At 45.8% G+C, this 15,620-nt stretch overlaps 1 protein-coding gene across 4 annotated transcripts in view; it reads right to left on the reverse strand.

Annotated features, from left to right (window-relative positions):
• Nucleotides 1–15,620, reverse strand: part of RAPGEF4 (Rap guanine nucleotide exchange factor 4) — a 626,758-nt gene that overhangs the window by 375,823 nt on the left and 235,315 nt on the right. The window contains exon 2 of one of the 4 annotated variants that reach the window (XM_063933452.1): nt 415–977. The exons of the other annotated variants lie outside the window; for them this stretch is intronic. The gene's annotated coding sequence lies outside the window, so the exon portion shown is untranslated. The remainder of the gene's footprint in view (nt 1–414; nt 978–15,620) is intronic. 4 annotated transcript variants of the gene reach the window in all.

Below are 15,620 nucleotides of genomic sequence, written 5' to 3' on the forward strand. Positions count from 1 at the left end.
TATTAATATTTTTACTCTATTTTAAGTAACATTTACTTATATAGCGCCAGCGCAGTCAGTTGCGCACATTTAAATATTACCAACAAATACATAAGCACCCAAGGTGTTTCTTAACAGTTGCCAATTGCAGATCTAATACCAAATTAATATGTTCAACCTGCAACAATAATATGTTGCAGAGATAAAGACATTTAAATAAAACAACGTCAATTTTTCCAAAATAATTTAATCGAAGAATTCAAGTGATCTCAGACACGAGTACAAACAATTCACATTTATTGCTCTTTTGTGCATAAAAAAAGTTACAAGCTAGTGAAGAAGCAAATCAAAGAGCGAAACAGCCGATATATATATATATATATATATATATATATATGTATATTAGTAAGAGTACACAAATAAATGAGAACTTACAATTGTGTCGCCTCATAGGGTGCAGTTCAATAAGTAGCCCAAAGAATACAGTTGGACCCTCTGCTGTTCCCACAGCTGTGACCCAGGCAGATGGTCGGACTGAAGCAGAGGTTTCCTCTGCCGTGCATAAGATATTACTGATTTCACTGTCCTGTCTTTCAAGTGCAGATTAACAATACTGCCTCTGCTTATGCATCCAGCTGTGTGCTTCCTCAATCCCTCCGAAAACCAGCCAGCACATTTTATTTCCAGGGCTTCCTCTAGACAGCAATCTCTGTGCAGACACTGCTGTTCAGGATGCTTCACTGTATTCTGCTGATCCTCCCCTTCCTATCTGACTGTGAGAGCAGCAGCACACACAGACAGAGGCAAGGGTCCCCCAGGACTGATTTTACCTGTATGTCAAATCTATCTTCTGTATGTTATCAGATGCAAATATGGGTTCCACCAGCAATTTTTGGACTTAAATGCATATTGAACAACAAGCTGCCACAATCAATTCATTGGGAAGGGGGTTTCCATTCAATTCCATGCAAGGCAAAGACTAGGGTACGTAGAATTTCCTAAAATTAAGAATAAAAGTTAAAATCTTGTTAGACTGTCAAAAACAGGTTTAAGTAAAGCCATTTAGAGGATAATGATAATGATGTTGACCCAGGGGGACGCAGTCAGTACTTTCTCAGTTATAACTTAACTACAACTTCCACTGTCATGCAGAGAATTGTAGCTTGTGGTGAAACGCTGATCGCCCAGATGTATTAATTACAGGCAGCACTAATATGTGTGTGTTGCACTTACTTTAATATCAATTATGCTTTTTCAGGCCAAATATACCTTTATCTCATTAATTTATTTATCCTTTTATTCTTGTTTTTCCCAAGGCCATTGCTATTTCTTTGTTTTGCAGTCTAAACAAGACAAGGCAGCAGGTGAATGTTCTTTATTGACAAAAACTTGACTCTACCAGTCTAAAAAACAAACAAATCTTCTGCCATGTGGTAACAACTAGTAAAGAACATTTTATTAAAAGGGAATTTCTGTTTATTTGTTTATTTATTTATTTAGTTATTTATTTCTATGCCATATTTAAAATAAACTTTCTGGAGGAAATAAGCAGATTTCGATCATTTTGCTGACAGAGTTCTATTTTTATTTTCTATTTTTTGTGCCTCGAAAGGCCAGGTCAGTTTTCTGTGTGTTGGAGATGTGAAAAGTCATGGTGGTTTCACCTACACCCTCCAAATCATGCTGTTATTCCTGTCACAGAAAGTGGATACAACTTTGTAAGTCCAAAATAAACTTTGAATTAATCACACATTAAAAAAAAAACAGTCATCATGGATTTTTTTGTCACCTGAGGTAGGCAAAAACAAATCCTCTATAACCAGCCACATTTTCACAATCGTGGCCACGAAAACACATAGGTCTGTGAACTTATCATGGCTTCTATGTGTTTTTGCCCAAAAATAGATAATTTGATCAATGAAAAATTATCACGGATAATTGAATTTCCCCCTTTAAGTCATCCAAAATAAGGTTACATATAATGTGCTAATATGCACACTAAAAGGGTAAACTATGCGGACTGTATAGGTCACATTTCGTTTTACATACTTGTATAGACCATGGGGGTTAATCAGGTTTGTTAGAAAACCAAAAAAGTTAGTAATTGGGCAAAACCATGTTGCACTGCAGGTGGGGCAAATTATGCACACATATTTAGACTTGGGCGGGTTATATTGTTTCTGTGCAGGGTAAATACTGCCTGTTTAATTTCTTCACTGCAATTTAGATTTCAGTTTGAACACCCTACAAAAATCTAACTGTTTGTGCACATGTTATATCTGCCCCACCTGAAGTGCAACATGGTTTTGCCCAGTTGCTAACTTTTTTGGTTTACTAATCAACCTGAATAAGGTCTCATGTGCATAAAATACAGAAAGCATCACTGACTGGCATATAATACAGAGAGCATCAGTGACCAGCATAAAATACACAGTACTAGTGACCACCAAATAATGCAGAGAGCATCAGAGTGCACACCAAGACATATATCCAAGGAAATACAAACACAGCAAGAAGCACCTATGTTTTAGTACTAATCAGTGCCAACTTGCACTCACTCCACACTAGTTGCCTCCCCGCCCCCTTCCCTCAGGCAAAGAAAAGTAACTAATTTGGGTGCCTTCTGCCTAGGTGAGTCCCCAACACTGGTATTTCAACTGCAGTGTCAGCAGTCCGTCTCCCACTAGATCTCAGATTCACTCTCAACAGACACACTTAGCCTGCTCAATATGGAACCATCACCCTTTTCTTGACTCACCCCTGCTGTACCCTCTCACCATCACCCAGGGCACATGCCCGCCCACCCCACCTAGCTGTGTCCTTGCACATTGCTATTAGAAGTTTACACAAACTACATGAATTTCACACCGGGACCTCATTTTTGGTTAGTAGTAATTCTGGCCAGAGGGAGAAATTTTGTAAATTGAGAGACATTTAAAATGTTCACACAAATTTGTTTGGGGGAAGGGGGGCGGGGGGTTAAGTGCTTTTTAGTTCCACACCAGATTATAAGGTAAAAGAATTGTGTGCTACATGCAAAAAGCAGGTAGTATTTTCTATGGATGGGGCCCCGAAAGTTTTAAAGTGAGTAGCCAAGACCCCTCTTTGTTTTGGCCCTAATTGCAGAATGGTTTGTCCAGGTGTACATTTATATCATTTAACTGGATTTGCTCCTACCTCTAAACTGGGATGGACGGGGGACGTGAAGCAGCTGGGAACATGAGTGCAAACTCGCCAATGGGGGATGCAGCCATGGCTCATAGGGGTGTACCACGAGTCAGGGTGGCCTGGCATCACGGCACGCCCTGTATACCAACCACGAGTGGGATGAAAAGAGGGAGGGCGGGAGGCTGTGCAGAGAACCGGAAGGCTTCGCTACTCAGCCAGCCACGCTCTCTGTGTGTTTGGACCGGCCCATACAGCCATTGGTCCTTCTGGCACTTGCCAGAAGACCAGTCCAGCCCTAACTCTAAATGAGGCAAACCATGCCCTTAACCAACCTTGTCTTATCACAAGTCTTCATTTATAACCATTTCCTCTCCTAGGCATTGAGGAAAGTACCTGTCTTTATGGAAAGAAATGATAATACAATATTTCCCGCTTCTGTTCTACAAGTGATCCTTAATAAAGAAGTGCAGTGCTCTGGCTCTTCCATTTCATTGTTATAAATAGAAGAATCGTGACTGAATTGCCTCCTGCCAGTTGCAGCTATTGTGTGTTTTCTACGGACGTTCTAACTCTGCCCTAATCAATGCTGGGAGAAAAAGACGGTAATGGCTGAATCTTCCTATCAGAGGGATATCAGCCAGAGATATAAAATTTAATGGACGACTACATCTCAACTGCACGTTATCATGAGTAAAAGAGCAACCAGTAACATTGTCACAAAGGATAGCCGTGATGTTGAGAATATAGGGGCAGATGTATTAACCTGGAGAAGGCATAAAGAAGTGATAAACCAGTGATATGTGCAAGGTGATAAAAGCACCAGCCAATCAGATCCTAACTGTTAATTTACATATTGGAGCTGATTGGCTGGTGCCTTGATCACCTTGCACATATCACTGGTTTATCACTTCCTTATGCCTTCTCCAGGTTAATACATCTGCCCCATAGTCTTAAAGGGACCACAAGGAGCAACTGTCCCGTTCAAATAGCTACATGTAAGAGTAGCCTAACAAGGGTGCTTTATGTACAGTATATAGCCAAACATCATACATTATATCCCAATATTATTGCTATTTCACAAAGCAGCGTCTTATTAAGCATCGCTGGACATTGTGGGGATCAAGATACAAATGAATGACACACAATGGCATGAAAAGGAAGGTTTAGGCCCCCATAGACAAGGGGTGGGATTGTGTAACAATTTAAAATTAAGCCACCGCTTCTCATACCATACACAGTAAAAGCGACAGGCAGAGAAGCTGCAGTCGCCACTATGTACACTTTCCACCAAATTAGGCCACACCCCAACATGGAACCCACCTTCAACTTCTTCAAAACACGTGAATTTCTAACACCCTGCTATGATTTTTATCCATATAATATCATACATTAACGTTGTTTATAGGTCTTGTAGCAGGGTCAGGGGAACAGGTACCATTTCCTGGGGTAGATGGCAGGGTGCAGCAGCTACTCCAGAGTCTTTCCTCTTTCCCCAGGCAGTGTGAGAGCAATGATCAGGCTGACAGCCTTTTTAACACACCCATACAGCTGAAAGCCCTAATTAGCCTTCTGTGGGGACAAAAGCCCAACCTTCTGTGGGGACAAAAGCCCAAAGACATGAACTGGGGCTTAATGGATGGAGAACCCGCCCTCTCTTCACACATCCAACCCCAGGACCCTTGGCTTTTAGAACACACACTGTAGGTATGAAACCTGGGGCAAAAATACCTGCCTTCCACCTCTATTCCAGTGATTTTGTCACACTCTGTTGTGTATTAAACTGTGTTCATGGAGAAGCCCATATATTAAAGACCCCTGAAGGTGGAATACACTTTTAAATATTGAATTATTTTCTCACTGACTATGGGCCTAATTCAGACCTGATCGCTAGGCTGTTTTTTCGTATAGCGGGCGATCAGGTCTAAACTGCGCATGCGTATGTAACCACAATGCGCAGGCGTGTCGCCATTCAGCGATGGGTTTGTACGACGGATCCATTCGCATGGACTTTAGCAAGGAGACTGACAGATATAAGGCGTTTGTGGGTGGCAACTGACCGTTTTCTGGAGTGTTTGGAAAAACGCAGGCGTGTCCAAGCGTTTGCAGGGAGGGTTCCTGACGTTGATTCCGGGCCCGGATAGGCTGAAGTGATCGCAGCGGCTGAGTAAGTCTTGGGCTACTCAGAGACTGCACAAAATCTGTTTGTACAACTCTGCTACACATGCGTTTGCACTTTGCACACTTGCAAAGCGAAAATACACTCCCCTATGCGCGGTGACTATGCAAACGCAGGACTGCAAAAAAAAACTAGCGAGTGAACAGGTCTGAATTAGCCCCTGTGACAGATAACAAAATAGCATGTCTCTTAATTCTAACGCCTCCAATGTTTGTATAGTGTTGTTCATAAGAGTGGCGGTGCAAGATGATCACATGGTTATCATACCCATGAGGACATTGCACTATTCTATTACCATCTACAAGAACACGGTATCTGTTTGGATGGTCGACCATGATTAGGTCAACAGTCATTAGGTCGACCACTATTGGTCGACATTGACATGGACAAATGATCGACACATGAAAATGGTCGACACAGGACATGTCGACTCAAGAAAAGGGCTTTTAAAAAAAAACTATTTGTAACTTTTTCATACTTTACCATCCACGTGGACTACGATTGGGAATGGTAACCTGTCCCGAGCTCCGCGGTAGTGGAGCAAGGCACCATGCCCGCAGCATGGCGAATGAAGCGAGCCATGCAAGGGGACGCGGTACACTAATTGGGGTTCCTGGTCATGTTTCGGAAAAAATTACACCAAAAACAGTTAAAAAAAACCTTTTCATGTGTCGACCTGTCTCGTGTCAACCATTTTTATGTTGACCATGTCTATGTCGACCAATAGTGGTCGACCTAATGAATGTCGACCTTAACATGGTCGACCATTCATACCAGAACCCAAGAGTTCAATCCCTGCCATGTCTCAGATATAAGAATTTACTTACCGATAATTCTATTTCTCGTAGTCCGTAGTGGATGCTGGGGACTCCGTCAGGACCATGGGGATTAGCGGCTCCGCAGGAGACAGGGCACAAAAATAAAAGCTTTAGGATCAGGTGGTGTGCACTGGCTCCTCCCCCTATGACCCTCCTCCAAGCCTCAGTTAGGATACTGTGCCCGGACGAGCGTACACAATAAGGAAGGATTTTGAATCCCGGGTAAGACTCATACCAGCCACACCAATCACACTGTACAACCTGTGATCTGAACCCAGGTAACAGCATGATAACAGCGGAGCCTCTGACAAGATGGCTCACAACAATAATAACCCGATTTTTGTAACAATAACTATGTACAAGTATTGCAGACAATCCGCACTTGGGATGGGCGCCCAGCATCCACTACGGACTACGAGAAATAGAATTATCGGTAAGTAAATTCTTATTTTCTCTGACGTCCTAAGTGGATGCTGGGGACTCCGTCAGGACCATGGGGATTATACCAAAGCTCCCAAACGGGCGGGAGAGTGCGGATGACTCTGCAGCACCGAATGAGAGAACTCCAGGTCCTCCTCAGTCAGGGTGTGCCCCTGACCAAGTATCAGCTCGGCAAAGTTGTAAAGCCGAGACCCCTCGGGCAGCCGCCCAAGATGAGCCCACCTTCCTTGTGGAATGGGCATTTACATATTTTGGCTGTGGCAGGCCTGCCACAGAATGTGCAAGCTGAATTGTACTACACATCCAACTAGCAATCGACTGCTTAGAAGCAAGAGCACCCAGTTTGTTGGGTGCATACAGGATAACAGCAAGTCAGTCTTCCTGACTCCAGCCCTCCTGGAAACTATATTTTCAGGGCCCTGACAACATCTAGCAACTTGGAGTCCTCCAAGTCCCTAGTAGCCGCAGGTACCACAATAAGCTGGTTCGGGTGAAACACTGACACCACCTTAGGGAGAAACTGGGGATGAGTCCGCAGCTCTGCCCTGTCCGAATGGACAATCAGATATGGGCTTTTTGAGACAAACGCCGCCAATTCTGACACTCGCCTGGCCGAGGCCAGGGCCAACAGCATGGTCACTTTCCCTGTGAGATATTTCAAATCCACAGATTTGAGCGGTTTAAACCAATGTGATTTTAGGAATCCCAGAACTACGTTGAGATCCCACAGTGCCACTGGAGGCACAAAAGGGGGTTGTATATGCAGTACTCCCTTGACAAACTTCTGGACTTCAGGAACTGAAGCCAATTCTTTCTGGAAGAAAATCGACAGGGCCGAAATTTGAACCTTAATGGACCCCAATTTGAGGCCCATAGACACTCCTGTTTGCAGGAAATGCAGGAAACGACCGAGTTGAAATTTCTTCATGGGGCCTTCCTGGCCTCACACCACGCAACATATTTTCGCCACATGTGGTGATAATGTTGTGCGGTCACCTCCTTCCTGGCTTTGACCAGGGTAGGAATGACCTCTTCCGGAATGCCTTTTTTCCCTTAGGATCCGGCGTTCAACCGCCATGCCGTCAAACGCAGCCGCGGTAAGTCTTGGAACAGACATGGTACTTGCTGAAGCAAGTCCCTTCTTAGCGGCAGAGGCCATGAGTCCTCTGTGAGCATCTCTTGAAGTTCCGGGTACCAAGTCCTTCTTGGCCAATCCGGAGCCACGAGTATAGTTCTTACTCCTCTACGTCTTATAATTCTCAATACCTTGGGTATGAGAAGCAGAGGAGGGAAGACATACACCGACTGGTACACCCACGGTGTTACCAGAACGTCCACAGCTATTGCCTGAGGGTCTTTTGACCTGGCGCAATACTTGTCCAGTTTTTTGTTCAGGCGGGACGCCATCATGTCCACCTTTGGTCTTTTCCAACGGTTCACAATCATGTGGAAGACTTCCCGATGAAGTCCCCACTCTCCCGGGTGGAGGTTGTGCCTGCTGAGGAAGTCTGCTTCCCAGTTGTCCACTCCCGGAATGAACACTGCTGACAGTGCTATCACATGATTTTCCGCCCAGCGAAAAATCCTTGCAGTTTCTGCCATTGCCCTCCTGCTTCTTGTGCCGCCCTGTCTGTTTACGTGGGCGACTGCCGTGATGTTGTCCCACTGGATCAATACCGGCTGACCTTGAAGCAGAGGTCTTGCTAAGCTTAGAGCATTGTAAATTGCCCTTAGCTCCAGTATATTTATGTGGAGAAAAATCTCCAGACTTGATCACACTCCCTGGAAATTTTTTCCCTGTGTGACTGCTCCCCAGCCTCTCAGGCTGGCCTCCGTGGTCACCAGCATCCAATCCTGAATGCCGAATCTGCGGCCCTCTAGAAGATGAGCACTCTGTAACCACCACAGGAGAGACACCCTTGTCCTTGGAGATAGGGTTATCCGCTGATGCATCTGAAAATGCGATCCGGACCATTTGTCCAGCAGATCCCACTGAAAAGTTCTTGCGTGGAATCTGCCGAATGGAATCGCTTCGTAATAAGCCACCATTTTTCCCAGGACTCTTGTGCAATGATGCACTGACACTTTTCCTGGTTTTAGGAGGTTCCTGACTAGCTCGGATAACTCCCTGGCTTTCTCCTCCGGGAGAAACACCTTTTTCTGGACTGTGTCCAGAACCATCCCTAGGAACAGCAGACGTGTCGTCGGAAACGGCTGCGATTTTGGATATTAAGAATCCACCCGTGCTGTCGTAGAACTACTTCAGATAGTGCTACTCCGACTTCCAACTGTTCTCTGGACCTTGCCCTTATCAGGAGATCGTCCAAGTAAGGGATAATTAAGACGCCTTTTCTTTGAAGAAGAATCATCATTTCGGCCATTACTTTGGTAAAGACCCGAGGTGCTGTGGACAATCCAAACGGCAGCGTCTGAAACTGATAGTGACAGTTCCGTACCACGAACCTGAGGTACCCTTGGTGAGAAGGGCAATTTGGGACATGGAGGTAAGCATCCTTGATGTCCAGGGACACCATATAGTCCCCTTCTTCCTGGTTCGCTATCACTGCTCTGAGTGACTCCATCTTGATTTGAACCTTTGTATGTAAGTGTTCAAAGATTTCCCATTTAGAATAGGTCTCACCGAGCCGTCTGGCTTCAGTACCACAATATAGTGTGGAATAATACCCCTTTCCTTGTTGTAGGAGGGGTACTTTGATTATCACCTGCTGGGAATACAGCTTGTGAATTGTTTCCAATACTGCCTCCCTGTCGGAGGAAGACGTTGGTAAAGCAGACATCAGGAGCCTGCGAGGGGGAGACGTCTCGAATTTCCAGTCTGTACCCCTGGGATACTACTTGTAGGATCCAGGGGTCCACTTGCGAGTGAGCCCACTACGCGCTGAAACTCTTGAGACGACCCCCCACCGCACTTGAGTCCGCTTGTACGGCCCCAGCGTCATGCTGAGGACTTGGCAGAAGCTGTGGAGGGTTTCTGTTCCTGGGAATGGGCTGCCTGCTGCAGTCTTCTTCCCTTTCCTCTATCCCTGGGCAGATATGACTGGCCTTTTGCCCGCTTGCCCTTATGGGGACGAAAGGACTGAGGCTGAAAAGACGGTGTCTTTTTCTGCTGAGATGTGATTTGGGGTAAAAAGGTGGATTTTCCAGCTGTTGCCGAGGCCACCAGGTCCGATGGACCGACCCCAAATAACTCCTCCCCTTTATACGGCAATACTTCCATGTGCCGTTTGGAATCTGCATCACTTGACCACTGTCGTGTCCATAAACATCTTCTGGCAGATATGGACATCGCACTTACTCTTGATGCCAGAGTGCAAATATCCCTCTGTGCATCTCGCATATATAGAAATGCATCCTTTAAATGCTCTATAGTCAATAAAATACTGTCCCTGTCAAGGGTATCAATATTTTCAGTCAGGGAATCCGACCAAGCCACCCCAGCGCTGCACATCCAGGCTGAGGCGATCGCTGGTCGCAGTATAACACCAGAATGTGTGTATATACCTTTTTAGGATATTTTCCAGCCTCTCAGCTGGCTCCTTGAGGGCGGCCCTATCTGGAGACGGTACCGCCACTTGTTTTGATAAGCGTGTGAGCGCCTTATCCACCCTAAAGGGTGTTTTCCAACACACCCTAACTTCTGGCGGGAAAGGGTATACCGCCAATAATTTTCTATCGGGGGAAACCCACGCATCATCACACACTTCATTTAATTTATCTGATTCAGGAAAAACTACATGTAGTTTTTTCACACCCCACATAATACCCTTCTTGTGGTACTTGTAGTATCAGAAATATGTAACACCTCCTTCATTGCCCTTAACATGTAACGTGTGGCCCTAAAGGAAAATACGTTTGTTTCTTCACCGTCGACACTGGAGTCAGTGTCCGTGTCGACCGACTGAGGTAAATGAGCGTTTTACAGCCCCTGACGGTGTTTGAGACGCCTGGACAGGTACTAATTTGTTTGCCGGCCGTCTCGTGTCGTCAACCGACCTTGCAGCGTGTTGACATTATCACGTAATTCCTTAAATAAGCCATCCATTCCGGTGTCGACTCCCTAGAGAGTGACATCACCATTTCAGGCAATTGCTCCGCCTCCTCACCAACATCGTCCTCATACATGTCGACACACACGTACCGACACACAGCACACACACAGGGAATGCTCTGATAGAGGACAGGACCCCACTAGCCCTTTGGGGAGACAGAGGGAGAGTTTGCCAGCACACACCAAAAACGCTATAATTATACAGGGACAACCTTTATATAAGTGTTTTTCCCTTATAGCATTTTAATATATATATACATATCGCCAAATAAGTGCCCCCCTCTCTGTTTTAACCCTGTTTCTGTAGTGCAGTGCAGGGGAGAGCCTGGGAGCCTTCCCACCAGCATTTCTGTGAGGGAAAATGGCGCTGTGTGCTGAGGAGAATAGGCCCCGCCCCCTTTTCGGCGGGCTTCTTCTCCCGTTTTTCTGAGACCTGGCAGGGGTTAAATACATCCATATAGCCCCCAGGGGCTATATGTGATGTATTTTTAGCCAGAATAAGGTACTATTATTGCTGCCCAGGGCGCCCCCCCCAGCGCCCTGCACCCTCAGTGACCGCTGCTATGAAGTGTGCTGACAACAATGGCGCACAGCTGCAGTGCTGTGCGCTACCTTATGAAGACTGAAGAGTCTTCTGCCGCCGTTTCTGGACCTTCACTTTTCGGCATCTGCAAGGGGGGTCGGCGGCGCGGCTCCGGGACGAACCCCAGGGTGAGACCTGTGTTCCGACTCCCTCTGGAGCTAATGGTGTCCAGTAGCCTAAGAAGCCAATCCATCCTGCACGCAGGTGAGTTCACTTCTCTCCCCTAAGTCCCTCGTAGCAGTGAGCCTGTTGCCAGCAGGACTCACTGAAAATAAAAAACCTAACAAACTTTTACTCTAAGCAGCTCTTTAGGAGAGCCACCTAGATTGCACCCTTCTCGGCCGGGCACAAAAACCTAACTGAGGCTTGGAGGAGGGTCATAGGGGGAGGAGCCAGTGCACACCACCTGATCCTAAAGCTTTTATTTTTGTGCCCTGTCTCCTGCGGAGCCGCTAATCCCCATGGTCCTGACGGAGTCCCCAGCATCCACTTAGGACGTCAGAGAAAAGCCTTTTCATGTGAACCCTTTTCCCTATTTATCATGCATTTCATTTTCATAGTGTAATGAGTATTTTAAGGGTCTGAAAGTCATCTGTCCATTTGCATTTTCTGATATACGTACAGTAACAAAAGGGCTACTTTTCGATTTATCTAGTAAAGGTGAGAAATTAAGTCTGCAGCATCCTAGAAGTGCAAAATCCAGCTGTGCTCTCACATTATTAAAATAGAACAGAGTTCAGTTTATTCAATACCCTTATGGTTCTTCCATTAGGGAAATCTCTAGTAACTCAGCCCAGAGGCATACATTGCAAACTTACACAGCATTTACAGATAAACTATGCTGGCTAAGTAAAAAGTTGAAGTCATTATGCTCTTTCCTACTGAATTGGACGGATTCAGTATGATATCCCAGCTGTCGAGAGAGCAGTGTGTCCCTCGTGGGTCTGGAAGCAACCTTTGGTCGCCACAGGGTTATATTCCCCCTCTGGTGGTGGCGTGGACCACCCCCGAGTGGGGATTCCAGTTGGCGGTCGCTATTTCACCGGGTGTCTGGATTCTGGTGTCGGTATCCTGACAGACGAGATCCCGACAGCCGGCAAAATGAATGCCTCCTGAACTGGGATTCAGTATGATATCCTGGCTTTCGGGATCCCGGTGGACTTACAGGAAATAATTGTACATAATTTAACAGCCAAATAAACAAATCTGCTAGCCAACTGTAATTTGAAACAGACAGGAAAGATTTATGCTGGGTACACACTGGCAGATATATTGGCCAATCAGTTGGTTGTCCAATATATCTTTTGCTGATCTGCAGGTGTGTACAAGCAATATGTCTGTGAAAGACGTCTTTCACAGATATATTGCATCTGCTGTGCGACACAGCAGATGACCAATATATCTGCAGATATATTAGTGCATCTTTCAGTGTGTATGAACAATCTCCATCTGCATATATAGCTGCAGACCGATTGAACAGCAGATATATCTTTAAGATATATTGGTGCATCTTTCGGTGTGTATGAACAACCACCATCTGCAGATATATCTGCAGATCGATTGAACAGCAGATATATCTGCCAGTGTGTACCCAGCTTAAGGGTTTATATAGTTTATTTTAATTCCAGTATGTGTCTGTTTGTCTGGGTTTGTCAGTCCTAATTTACCAACAGAAATGTTTATTTAGAGTGCGGTGCTCCAAGGTACAGGGACCTATTATCTATAATATGTGAGACTTGGAATATTCCAAGCAGTGTTTTTTGGAGGGTTTTGTTATTGATTTTTGGTCTATACTAAACTGCATTTCAAAACGACCTGTTCTATCCCCCTCATTGCCCCTGGCATTCTACTTTTCATAAATCATCTTAGCAGTGCTCCTCACAGTAACTGTTGGAAAAAATAAAAACACTTGGGGTCATGGGTGGTCATTCCGAGTTGATCGCTAGCTGCATTCGTTCACTGTGCAGCGATAAGACAAAAAAACGGCACTTCTGCTTATGCGTATGCAGCGCAATGCGCATGCGCGTCGTACTATTACAACGAACGATGTAGTTTCACACAGGGTCTAGCAAAGCATTTCAGTCGCACTGCTGGCCGCAGAGTGATTGACATGAAGTGGGCATTTTTGGGTGTCAACTGACCGTTTTCAGGGAGTGTTCGAAAAAACGCAGGCGTGCCAGGAAAAATGCAGGCGTGGCTGGGCGAACGCAGGGTGTGTTTGTGACGTCAAAACAGGAACTGAACAGTCTGCAGTGATCGCAAGTGCTGAGTAGGTATTGAGTTACTCTAAAACTGCACAAAAAAACGTTGCCGCCGCTCTGCGATCCTTTCGGTCGCACTTCTGCTAAGCTAAAATACACTCCCAGTGGGCGGCGGCACAGCGTTTGCACGGCTGCTAAAAACTGCTAGCGAACTAACAACTCGAAATGACCCCCATGGTGCACTGGATGGAAAATAGGATTTTAATACCTACCAGTAAATCCTTTTCTCTTAGTCCGTAGAGGATGCTGGGGTAACCATAAGAACCATGGGGTATAGGTGGGATCCGCAGGAGACATGGGCGCTTTAAGACTTTGAATGGGTGTGAACTGGCTCTTCCCTCTATGCCCCTCCTCCAGACACCAGTTATAGGAACTGTGCCCAGGGAGACGGACATTTTGAGGAAAGGAATTATTGTTAAACTAAGGTGAGATACACACCAGCTCACACCTCAAACACGCTGTACAACATGGCATTCAACAGAACTCCAGCCTACGGCCTGAACAGTGCCAGCAACAGGCTGACTATAACGTAACACAAATTGTGTATAACCAGAACTAATAACTGCAGATACAGTACGCACTGGGACAGCATCCTCTACGGACTAAGAGAAAAAGATTTACCGGTAGGTATTAAAATCCTATATTCTCATCTCATACGTCCTAGAGGATGCTGGGGTAACCATAAGAACCATGGGGTTTATACCAAAGCTCTAGAATGGGCAGGAGAGTGCGGATGACTCTGCAGCACCGATTGACCAAACATGAGTTCCTCCTCGGCCAGGGTATCGAACTTGTAAAACTTTGCAAAAGTGTTTGAACCCGACCAAGTAGCTGCTCGGTATAGCTGTAACACCGAGACCCCCCGGGCAGCCGCCCAGGACGCGCCCACCTTCCTGGTAGAATGGGCCTTCCCCGATTTTGGTAACGGCAATCCAGCCGTAGAATCAGCCTGCTGAATCGTAGAACAGATCCAGCGTGCAATAGTCTGCTTGGAAGCAGGAGCCCCAATCTTGTTGGGATCATACAGGACAAACAGAGCCTCCGTTTTCCTAATCCGTGCTGTTCTGGCGACATACATTTTTAAAGCTCTGACCACATCGAGAGACTTCGATTCCACTAAGGCGTCAGTAGCCACTGGCACCACAATAGGTTGGTTCATGTGGAACGACGAAACCACCTTCTGCAGAAATTGCTGACGAGTCCTCAACTCTGCTCTATCTTCATGGAAGATCAAATAAGGGCTCTTGTGAGACAAAGCCGCTAACTCCGATACCCGCCTTGCGGATGCCAAGGCCAACAGCATGACCACTTTCCAAGTGACGAATTTCAATTCCACCTTTTGTAAAGGCTCAAACCAATGTGATTGAAGGAACTGCAACACCACATTAAGTTCCCATGGTGCCACTGGGGGCACAAACGGAGGTTGGATGTGCAACACGCCTTTCACGAAAGTTTGAATCTCTGGAACGGAGGCCAATTGTTTTTGGAAGAAAACCGATAAGGCCGAAATTTGCACTTTAATTGAGCCCAACTTCAAACCCGCATCCACACCTGCCTGTAGAAAATGGAGAAAACGTCCCAACTGAAATTCTTCTGTAGGAGCCTTCTTGGATTCACACCAAGACACATATTTTCTCCAAATACGGTGGTAATGTTTGGACGTTACTCCCTTCCTAGCTTGCAGAAGTGTGGGAATGACTTCACCGGGAATACCCTTTCGGGTTAGGATCTGGTGTTCAACCGCCAAGCCGTCAAACGTAGCTGCGGTAAGTCTTGATACACGCACGGCCCTTGTTGTAACAGATCCTCTCGTAGAGGAAGAGGCCAGGGATCTCCTATGAGTAATTCCTTAAGATCCGGATACCAAGCCCTCCTTGGCCAGTCTGGAACAATGAGGATCGCCCGAACCTTTGTTCTTCTTAAGATCTTTAGCACTTTTGGAATGAGCGGAAGCGGAGGGAATACATACACCGACTGAAACACCCATGGTGTCACCAGGGCTTCCACTGCTATTGCTTGAGGATCCCTCGACCTGGAACAATATCTCTGAAGCTTGTTGTTGAGACGAGACGCCATCATGTCTACTTGAGGAATTCCCCAAAGACTTGTCACTTCTGCGAAGACC

This window comes from Pseudophryne corroboree, chromosome 7 (genome assembly GCF_028390025.1).
Source record: "Pseudophryne corroboree isolate aPseCor3 chromosome 7, aPseCor3.hap2, whole genome shotgun sequence".
Taxonomy (NCBI): domain Eukaryota; kingdom Metazoa; phylum Chordata; class Amphibia; order Anura; family Myobatrachidae; genus Pseudophryne; species Pseudophryne corroboree.